The sequence below is a fragment of the Aegilops tauschii genome, chromosome 4 (genome assembly GCF_002575655.3).
Source record: "Aegilops tauschii subsp. strangulata cultivar AL8/78 chromosome 4, Aet v6.0, whole genome shotgun sequence".
NCBI classification, from domain to species: Eukaryota; Viridiplantae; Streptophyta; class Magnoliopsida; order Poales; family Poaceae; genus Aegilops; species Aegilops tauschii.
Genome location: NC_053038.3, coordinates 215,211,559 through 215,220,385, shown reverse-complemented (window position 1 = coordinate 215,220,385; position 8,827 = coordinate 215,211,559). Strand labels below are relative to the sequence as shown.

General features: G+C 40.3%; 1 long non-coding RNA gene across 1 annotated transcript; it reads right to left on the bottom strand.

Moving 5' to 3' along the window:
- Window positions 1-1,390: 1,390 nt before the first annotated feature.
- LOC123493758 (uncharacterized) lies at window positions 1,391-5,857 on the bottom strand. Its single transcript, XR_006662512.2, has 3 exons — window positions 5,367-5,857; window positions 4,677-5,212; window positions 1,391-3,601 (listed from the first exon to the last, which is right to left on the bottom strand). It is a non-coding gene; the product is annotated as an uncharacterized lncRNA (long non-coding RNA).
- Between the last annotated feature and the right edge of the window lie 2,970 nt (window positions 5,858-8,827).

Sequence of the window (8,827 nt, the reverse complement as noted above, 5' to 3'; positions counted from 1 at the left end):
GTGATAGGTGGACCCAGCAACATTAACTCTTGATCGTCGGCTTCCCTCAAAAATTCTTCTGCCGCCAGGTAGACGTTGTCGCAGTCACCAGAACCCTGTCCTTCATCGTTGTTAGCCATGTTTACTACGATTAAATCTAGTCAATTAATTCTAGACCTAATAAAATGAATAATGACATAAAAAGGCCTATGCTTTGCAGGAACGTTGACTCCTTCCCGGTGCGGCAAATCGCGGGCACTCGATATGTCCTAGTTTGTAGCACAGGTCATGCCGAAATTCACGGAAAATTTCGGCATGACCTTTGCTAAAAAGTGGACAAATCGAGCACCTGAAATTTGCCAGAACGGAAATGAATCAACATTCTGGCAAAACATAGGCCACCCGCGCTTCATTCCCTGGAAACAACAAAAGGCCACATGGGCACAATCGAACCACTTCAATGAAAAGATATAACATGACCACTTCAATGAAAAGATTAAATAAACAATAAAAGTCTAGGAAAGATCAACATTATTTTCTCGAACGCTTTTCTGCCTAGAACAGAACCCAATTAAATTGCAAAGGGACTCCATTTCTCTAACCCTTCTCACTTAATGCTCTATCATAATTTTTTCCACTAAACTAGCGAACCTAGTTAACCTAGCTTGTTAACCTAACGAACCTAATTAACCTAGCTATTTAACCTAGTTAATTAACCTAGCTTGTTAACCTAACGAACCTAATTAACATAGCTATTTAACCTAGTTAGTTAACCTAGCTAGTTAACCTAGTTTACCTAGATAATTAACCTAATTAAAGTAGTTAACCTAGCTAGTTCTCTGTCAAACCCCTAACTAAATTTTTGCACTAACCTAGACAATTAACTTAATTAAACTAGTTAACCTAACTAGTTCTCTGTCAAAGCCCTAACTAAATTTTTGCACTAACCTAGATAATTAACCTAATTAAACTAGTTAACCTAGCTAGCTAGTTCTCTATCCAATGTTTGTGCTATGCATGAGAGAGAGAGAGGAGGGGTGGGGGCTTACAGAGGATGGCTCTGGTCGTGGCGAGGGAGGCAGGGGCGTCTCCGGTGATGGCGAGGGAGGCAGGGCATCGAGGGTGGCTCCGCTGGCGCCAAGGGCGGCTCCGGTGGCGTTGATGAGGCCGCGCGGCTCCGGTGGCGTTGACGGCACGCGGCTCTGGTGGCTCCGGGGGGGTTGACGTCGGCAGGAGATGGCGGCGAAGTAGGGCGGCGGTGAATTGGGGAGACGGTGGCGAAGTGGGGCGAGAGATTTGGGGGAGAAGTGGTGGCCGGGGGGAAACCGCTTTTGGGTTAAGTCAAACTTAGCGGCAGCGCGTTTCCGTAAAAGCGTTATAGCTATGTTACCTATAGCGCTTTTAAGTAAACGCGCTACTGCTATAGCTATGTATTTTCCTTTTCTTTTCTTATTTCCTTTTCTCTTTCTATAGCGGGGGTCTAAACAAGCGCTACTGCTACGTTATCTATAGTGCCTCTGATGAACAGACGCTACTGCTATTCCTTTCTCCTTTTTCCCTTTTCATTTATTTTTCTTTACATTTTTTCCTTTCTCCTTTTTTTATTTCTTTCATTTTCATTTACTTTTCTATTTGTTTTTTATTTAATTTTCTTTTCATTAGCAGCAGCGCGTTTCACAGTAAACGCGCTGCTAAAATAAACTTAGCGGTAGTGCTCTTTCTAGAAGACCGCTACTACTATATGTAGCCTATCGGCTTAGTCGTGAGAATTTTAGTAGTAGCGCTTTTAAAAGTAGACGCGCTACTGCTACGTTTGTGTCTGCAGCGCGTTTATCCTGCACGCGCTACTGCTATTTAGCAGTAGCGCCATTTTTTAACAAGCGCTACTGCCAAAGTTCTGTGTATAAGGTTTTACCTAGTAGTGCAAAGCAGTTTTCACATAATTCTTTTTGATGAAGCAAGGTATAGTTGGTGTTCCCGGATCTCCATGTTTTTTAGGTACTCCATCTTTAAAAGTATAATTAGCAAGCATAGTGGAGATTTCAGCTTCCGGTATTTTTCTCTTATTAGTGATGTCTTTCATATACTGTGCATAAGGAGGCATTTACAAGATCTCAGTCAAGCGAGTACGCAAAAAGACTGGCCTCAGCATTTTTGCAAAGCGGTCAAATTCTTCATCATCTTTCTTTTTAGTTGACTTAGGTGGAAAAGGCATAGGCTTTTGAACCCACGGTTCTCTTTCTTTACCGTGTTTTCTAACAATGTAATCTCTTTTATCATACCTTTTATTCTTAGGTTGTGGGTTATCAAGATCAACAGGTCGTTCTATCTCAACATCATTGTCTGGTTCTTTTTCATTATTTGGTTGAGTGTCTTCATGAACCTCATCATTATATTTTTCATTATCACTAGGTGAGTGTTCATTACCAGATTGAGTTTCAGCATCAGAGATAGAAGTTTCATTATCATTATCAGGAGGTTTTTCTATTTCAGTTTCACTAGAAGCATGCAAAGTCCTATCCTTTTTCTTCTTCTTTTTCTTTCTAGAAGGACTAGGTGCATCGGTGTTAACTCTTTGTGAATCTTGTTCAATTCTTTTTGGGTGTCCCTCAGGATAAAGTGGTTCCTGAGTCATTTTACCTCCTCTAGTTGCAACTCTGACAGCAAAGTCATGTATATTATTATTCATTTCATCTAGCAATTCTCTTTGAGATTTAGCAACTTGTTTTAGCTGAGTTTGAACCCACTACACCACAACACTGATGTAAGGACTGAAAAACTGCTGGGAGAAGTCTTTTTAAAGGGCAGGTGAACTGCCGGGATAGTAGTTCTCCCGGCAGATAGAACAGCCACGAGAATGGCTGCCGGGGTTTACTTGTCCTGGCAGATAAACTTCTCTCGGCAGTTAATCTGCCATGGCCCATTTATTTCCCGACAGTTTTACTGCCAGCACAAACAAGTTGGCATGGCCCATTTATTTCCCGGCAGTTTTACTGCCAGCACAAACAAGTTGGCCTGGCAGGTAATACGCCATCATGCTTTGTTTCACCAACAATCTATTCTGTTATAGGAAACATATCCCCAATTTAGTATCCAAACACAATATGCCTAGGCATCGTACATCATTTCACTCAAGATTCAATAGCAGACCTGAAACACATTCAAACTAAAAATTCAAGATTTCAACATCCATAGATGTGTTCAATAGCAACCAACCACATCAGTAAACATAATTTACATGCGACAATAAGATGTCAAGTCTTCAAACTAAGCTACGCTAACAGTTTGAGCTTGACATATGGCTACAACTATGTCTAGGAAACAATGGCATGTTCACACTTCTGTATATTTCAGCATAGCCGTTTGTCAAATGACATTGCCATTTTCATGAGATGTTCTGAAAATCAGACTCGCCATCATCATGTGAAACTGCATTATTCAAAGATGGCCCCATGTCGCCAGCAGAAGAGCACCAAACTTGCAATGCTTGAAAGATCACAGATTGATAGCCTCACCCCACCAGATTGTGTTGTCACTATGAACAAATGAATCACCATGTAGACAGCCTAGTTCACTAGTACAACTACATGTTAACCATAAGATCTTCCAGTGTGATGCCAACCTGAACAGATAAGATGGTACAGATGAAAAACAACTAACAGAAGATGCTGGATGTAATGAGATAACCATTTAAAGAAAACTTTGGATTAATATAACCACTAAAAGCATTGAATCTTTAGAGCATGGAGCACTAGCAATGAATCTTTGCAATAATTGATTTCAGAGAATTAAAACGTTATAGAAAGCTAACAAATCATATGTCAATTAATGTGTGTCGTTGTAAAAAATCATAACATAAAAGAAACAACATGTGTTCAAAGATGAGAACAATGTTACAAAAAAGAATTCTGCTGACTTTGATCACTTAACAGCACAATGAAGTATCTCCCTACTAAAGACAACAAAACAAATAAGTTGTACCCAAGAGTGTAAAATACAGTAATAAAAGAGCATTTGGTATACTTCTAATGGTGGAATACATTAACTGGGTGATTATGGGAGGATAACAAATTGAAAAATATCATATATGAATCATGTTTTAAATGTACAATAGTGCGGAAAGCAATCAGAAGGGGTCGCACCATACTTTAGATGTGCAAAATTGTTTCCATGAAACTTACTAAAATTCAATGTATCTAAGAAAGTAAACCATAGATGGTATTCAGGTACATACGTGAGATTTAAGAACAAACCAAAACAGGACTTCAATTCATGTTCATTAGACCAGGAAAGCAGACAATAAATAAGATGCAATGTACAGTAGTAGAAATTTATGTGTACAGATGAGGACATATTCCTGACATGTACTGATTATGGGCTCTGTTATTAGGGGAAGGCATTAGGAGATAATATAGCAGCGTGTGAATGAGTATACTTTCATGTGAGGTTACACAGGGACTTGCAAGGTAGCAGAGACCGCCCGTCTAATTTAGTCCAGAGCTACTATAGGCTATTACGGAAGCCACTTTTTTGTCAGAAAATAAGCATTATTATTCTCTCATCTACTCACTTTGGACAAAATATTATTCCCTTTTTATCATAGGCGATCAGTACAATTGCGGCAATGCATAGCTGCAATAAGACATGTTATATAAAATCATAACAAATACAAAAGAAAAGAAAGGGAGATTACTTACTGTTTCTTTTACATTTACATCTACACATAACAGAAGGCCGCAACTCTAGAATCAATGAACCTGCTCAGAAGTTACATAAACCAAATACTCTCAAGTATCCGCCATCAACCTACAAAACCATCAAGAATAGTTTTCTGACATTATGAAAACAAGGTATGAAGTTTGAAGTTTGTTTTTACAGAAAGCACTTCAGTCCAGTCCACAACTGAGCGTACATTTTTTTACAGAAAAGGTAACCTTTATTAATCCACAACCTTTTACAAGTTTAGGCAAAATTAAAGATAGGGGTTCTTCCAGCCACCTATTCAGAGAGGAGCAGCATCTATAACTGAAACAAACGTAAAAAATGTTTAACATGCACTTGATTAATCACGTGAGTATGAGGAGAATTAAAGAACTAGCAGGTATGTGCATGATGAATTGATGATAGCAACTCCCTCTGTAACTCAACCCCCTATACATCTCATTATTCTACACACAAATCCTTCAAAGACAAGGGGGAAAGGATCCCAACATTCATTATATGTCTTCAGTACCTGTAAACAGAAAATCTATCAATAGCAACCCACAAAGGCATATCCTCCATGAGGAGGGCCACGGGAAAAAGGAGAGAACTGATAAAGGGCGTGCTCGGTATAAGATTCCTCATAAGGAGAGGAGAGGTTCACAACCTTAGGAAGGAAAACTCACCTGCATCTCGTTTCCACCTTGACAGATCTGATCTGCCTTTTGTACCAGCATAGTGACGAGCACGCACTGCGCTCGCCGTCGGGGTGGAGGAAGCCCGCCCATGGTCATCAGATGGAGGTCCGCGGGGATGTAGAGCGTGGCGGCATGGTGGTGGCGCGATGACCCAGAGATGGTAGAGGAGCCAAGAAGCACCGCTTCCTCTGGTGATTGCCGTCGGCGGGCTTGCGGCACAATGGAGGGGCTCGGTGCTGCCGTCGGATCTGGTGCTGGGGAGGGAGGCAAGCGTCGAGCACCGACGGTGTTGACCAATCTCGATGCCAGAGCCCAAGGGTGGACGACGATGTCCACCTCACACACCAGATGGGTGTGGAGGGAGGCAACGTCGACCTCGATGCGCCTGCACCATTAATATTGGTGGAGGTTGAACAGGTTAGCGGTGGAGGGGGATGTAGAGGGCAGAGGGGATCAGCGGTGGCGGCGGTCCAACGGGAGGGCTGAGATGGGGAGGAGGATTTGATTTGGGGCAGAACTGCTGGGGGCGGCGCCTATAACGTTTTTCTGTGAATATTTTCAGTCCCTCGCGTCAGCGGGTTTGGGCCGAGTAATTTCAGTCTCGCGCCACGGGGACAGTCTCGCTCGGGTGGGCCATGCTCAAATTCCCCCGGCAGTTTATCTGCCATTGAATCCTTCTATCGGCAGTAAAACAATCCCCAGCAGTTAATTTGCCTTTAATCTAGTATTTCTCACGGCAGTTAACAACCCCTATTTAAGTGTTGTGGCATAGTGACCATAGAAGCATGTTTTCTAACACCTCTAACATCATTTGAGATTCTAAACAACAAGTCACTCAAGCGAGCAATCATATCAGAATTATATTTCAATTGTTTCATAACATTTGCATTGAAGTGATCTTGTTTCCTAATTTAGTTTTCAAACTCATAAAGGCGTTGGCTAAGATGCATATTGTGAGGATTGTCATTATCATTGAACTTCATTAGAGAATTTACCTCTACCACCTTAGGCAGTGGTGGTGTATTAAGCCCATGTATTTCTTCAATGGAAGGTACATTTTTAACATCCTCGGCTTTAATACATTTTTCCTTCATAGATTTCTTTGCCTCTTGCATATCTTCAGGACTGGGATATAATATACCCCTCTTCTTCGGAGTAGGTTTAGGCGGTGGTTCAGGAAAAGTCCAATCATCATAATTTTTCAATATGTTATTCAATAATTCTTCAGCTTGCCCAACAGTTCGTTCCCTGAAAACACAACCAGCACAACTATCTAGGAAGTCCCTAGAAGCATCTGTTAGTCCATTATAGAAGATATCAAGTATTTCATTTTTCTTAAGAGAATGATCAGGAAAAGCATTAAATAATTGGCAACGCCTCCCCCAAACTTGTGGGAGACTGTCTTCTTTAATTTGCACAAAGTTAAATATTTCCTGTAAGGCAGCTTGTTTCTTATGAGCAGGGAAATATTTTTCAGAGAAGTAATAAATCATATCCTGGGGACTACGCACACAACTAGGAGCAAGAGTATTGTACCAAGCTTTAGCATCACCCTTTAATGAGAACGGAAATAATTTGAGAATAAAGTAATAGCGGGTTTTCTCATCATGAGTAAAAAGGGTGGCTATGTCATTCAACTTAGTAAGATGTGCCACAACAGTTTCAATTTCATAACCATGGAAAGGATAAGATTCAACCAAAGTAATTAACTCTGGGTCAACAGAAAATTCATAATTCTTATCATAAATAAAGATAGATGAAGTAGCAAACTTAGGATCATATTTCATTCTAGCATTTAGATATTTTTCTTTATACTTGCATGATAATTTCTCTAGATCATCTCTATCCTTACAAGCAAGAATATCTCTAGTTGTCGCCTTATTCATAACATAACCTTCCGGTACCTTAGGCAATTCATATCTAGGAAGGCTAGTTCTAGCAGGTGTTTCAAGAGTTTCAGTTTCAAGCTCATCATCAGATTGAACAACATCATGTTGTATTACTCTAGCAATTTGTTCATCAAGAATTTTACCAAGTGGCACATCATCATTATCAAGCAAGGTACTAGCATCATCATAAGCATCATTCATAGTAGAAGTAGCATCATCAATAACTTGCGACATAGCAGAATTGATAGCATGTGGTGGTGTTGCAAGTTTACTTATAACAGAAGGTGAATCTAAAGCAGAACTGGATGGCAGTTCCGTACCTCCCCTCGTCTTTGATGGAAATATCTTAGTCTTAGCATCCTACGGATTCTTCATAGTGATAATATGATAATAATCCCAAGTGACTCAACAAATATAGCTATGCTCCCCAGCAACGGTGCCACAAAAAGGTCTTGATAACCCACAAGTATAGGGGATCGCAACAGTTTTCGAGGGTAGAGTATTCAACCCAAATTTATAGATTCGACACAAGGGGAGCCAAAGAATATTTGAAGGTATTAGCAGCTGAGTTGTCAATTGAAGCACAACTGGAGATTAATTATCTGCAGCAATGTGATTAGTAGCAAAATAGTTTGATAGTTTTGATAAGAGAAAAGTATGTTTTTGGTCCCTCAAGTTTCCAAAAAGTACAGACTTGGTCCCTTAATATTTTTTGGTATACATTTGGTCCCTCAAGTCTCAAAACCGGACAAGTTTGGTCCTAAACCAGATTTTGACCCCGTTGACCGGGTTTGACCGCCACAAAACCGCCCGATGAATAGTAAATTCAAGTTTTAAAAAAACTTCAAAAAAATCTGAAATTTTTTGCGGTCCAATATGCTTACGCATGTAAGCATATAAGCATATTGGACACCTTGCGCATGTAAGCATATTGGACCCCAAAAAATTTCAGTTTTTTTGAAGTATTTCTTAACTCGAATTTACTGTTCATCGGGCGGTTTTGTGGCGGTCAAACCCAGTCAACGGGGTCAAAATCTGGTTTAGGACCAAACTTGTCCGGTTTTGAGACTTGAGGGGCCAAATGTATACCAAAAAATCTTGAGGGACCAAGTCCATACGTTTTGGAAACTTGAGGGACCAAAAACATACTTTTCTCTTTTGATAATAGTAACTATAACAACGGTAATGGTAACAGTGATAGTAGTAATTTTGTAGCAAGTGTAACAGTGATGGTAACAGTAATAACTTAGCAAGAAAAATATAGGACAAATTCGTAGGCATTGGATCGGTGACTTGTTGGCTGATATTCATCATGAGAAAGTTATAACCTAGGGCAATACGGCACTAGCTCCAGTTCGTCAATAAAATGTAGGCATGTATTCCGTAAATAGTCATACGTGCTTATGGAAAGAACTTACATGACATCTTTTGTCCAACCCTCCCGTGGCAGCGGGGTCCTATTGGAAACTAAGGGATATTAAGGCCTCCTTTTAATAGAGAACCGGAACAAAGCATTAACACATAGTGAATACATGAACTCCTCAAACTACGGTCATCATC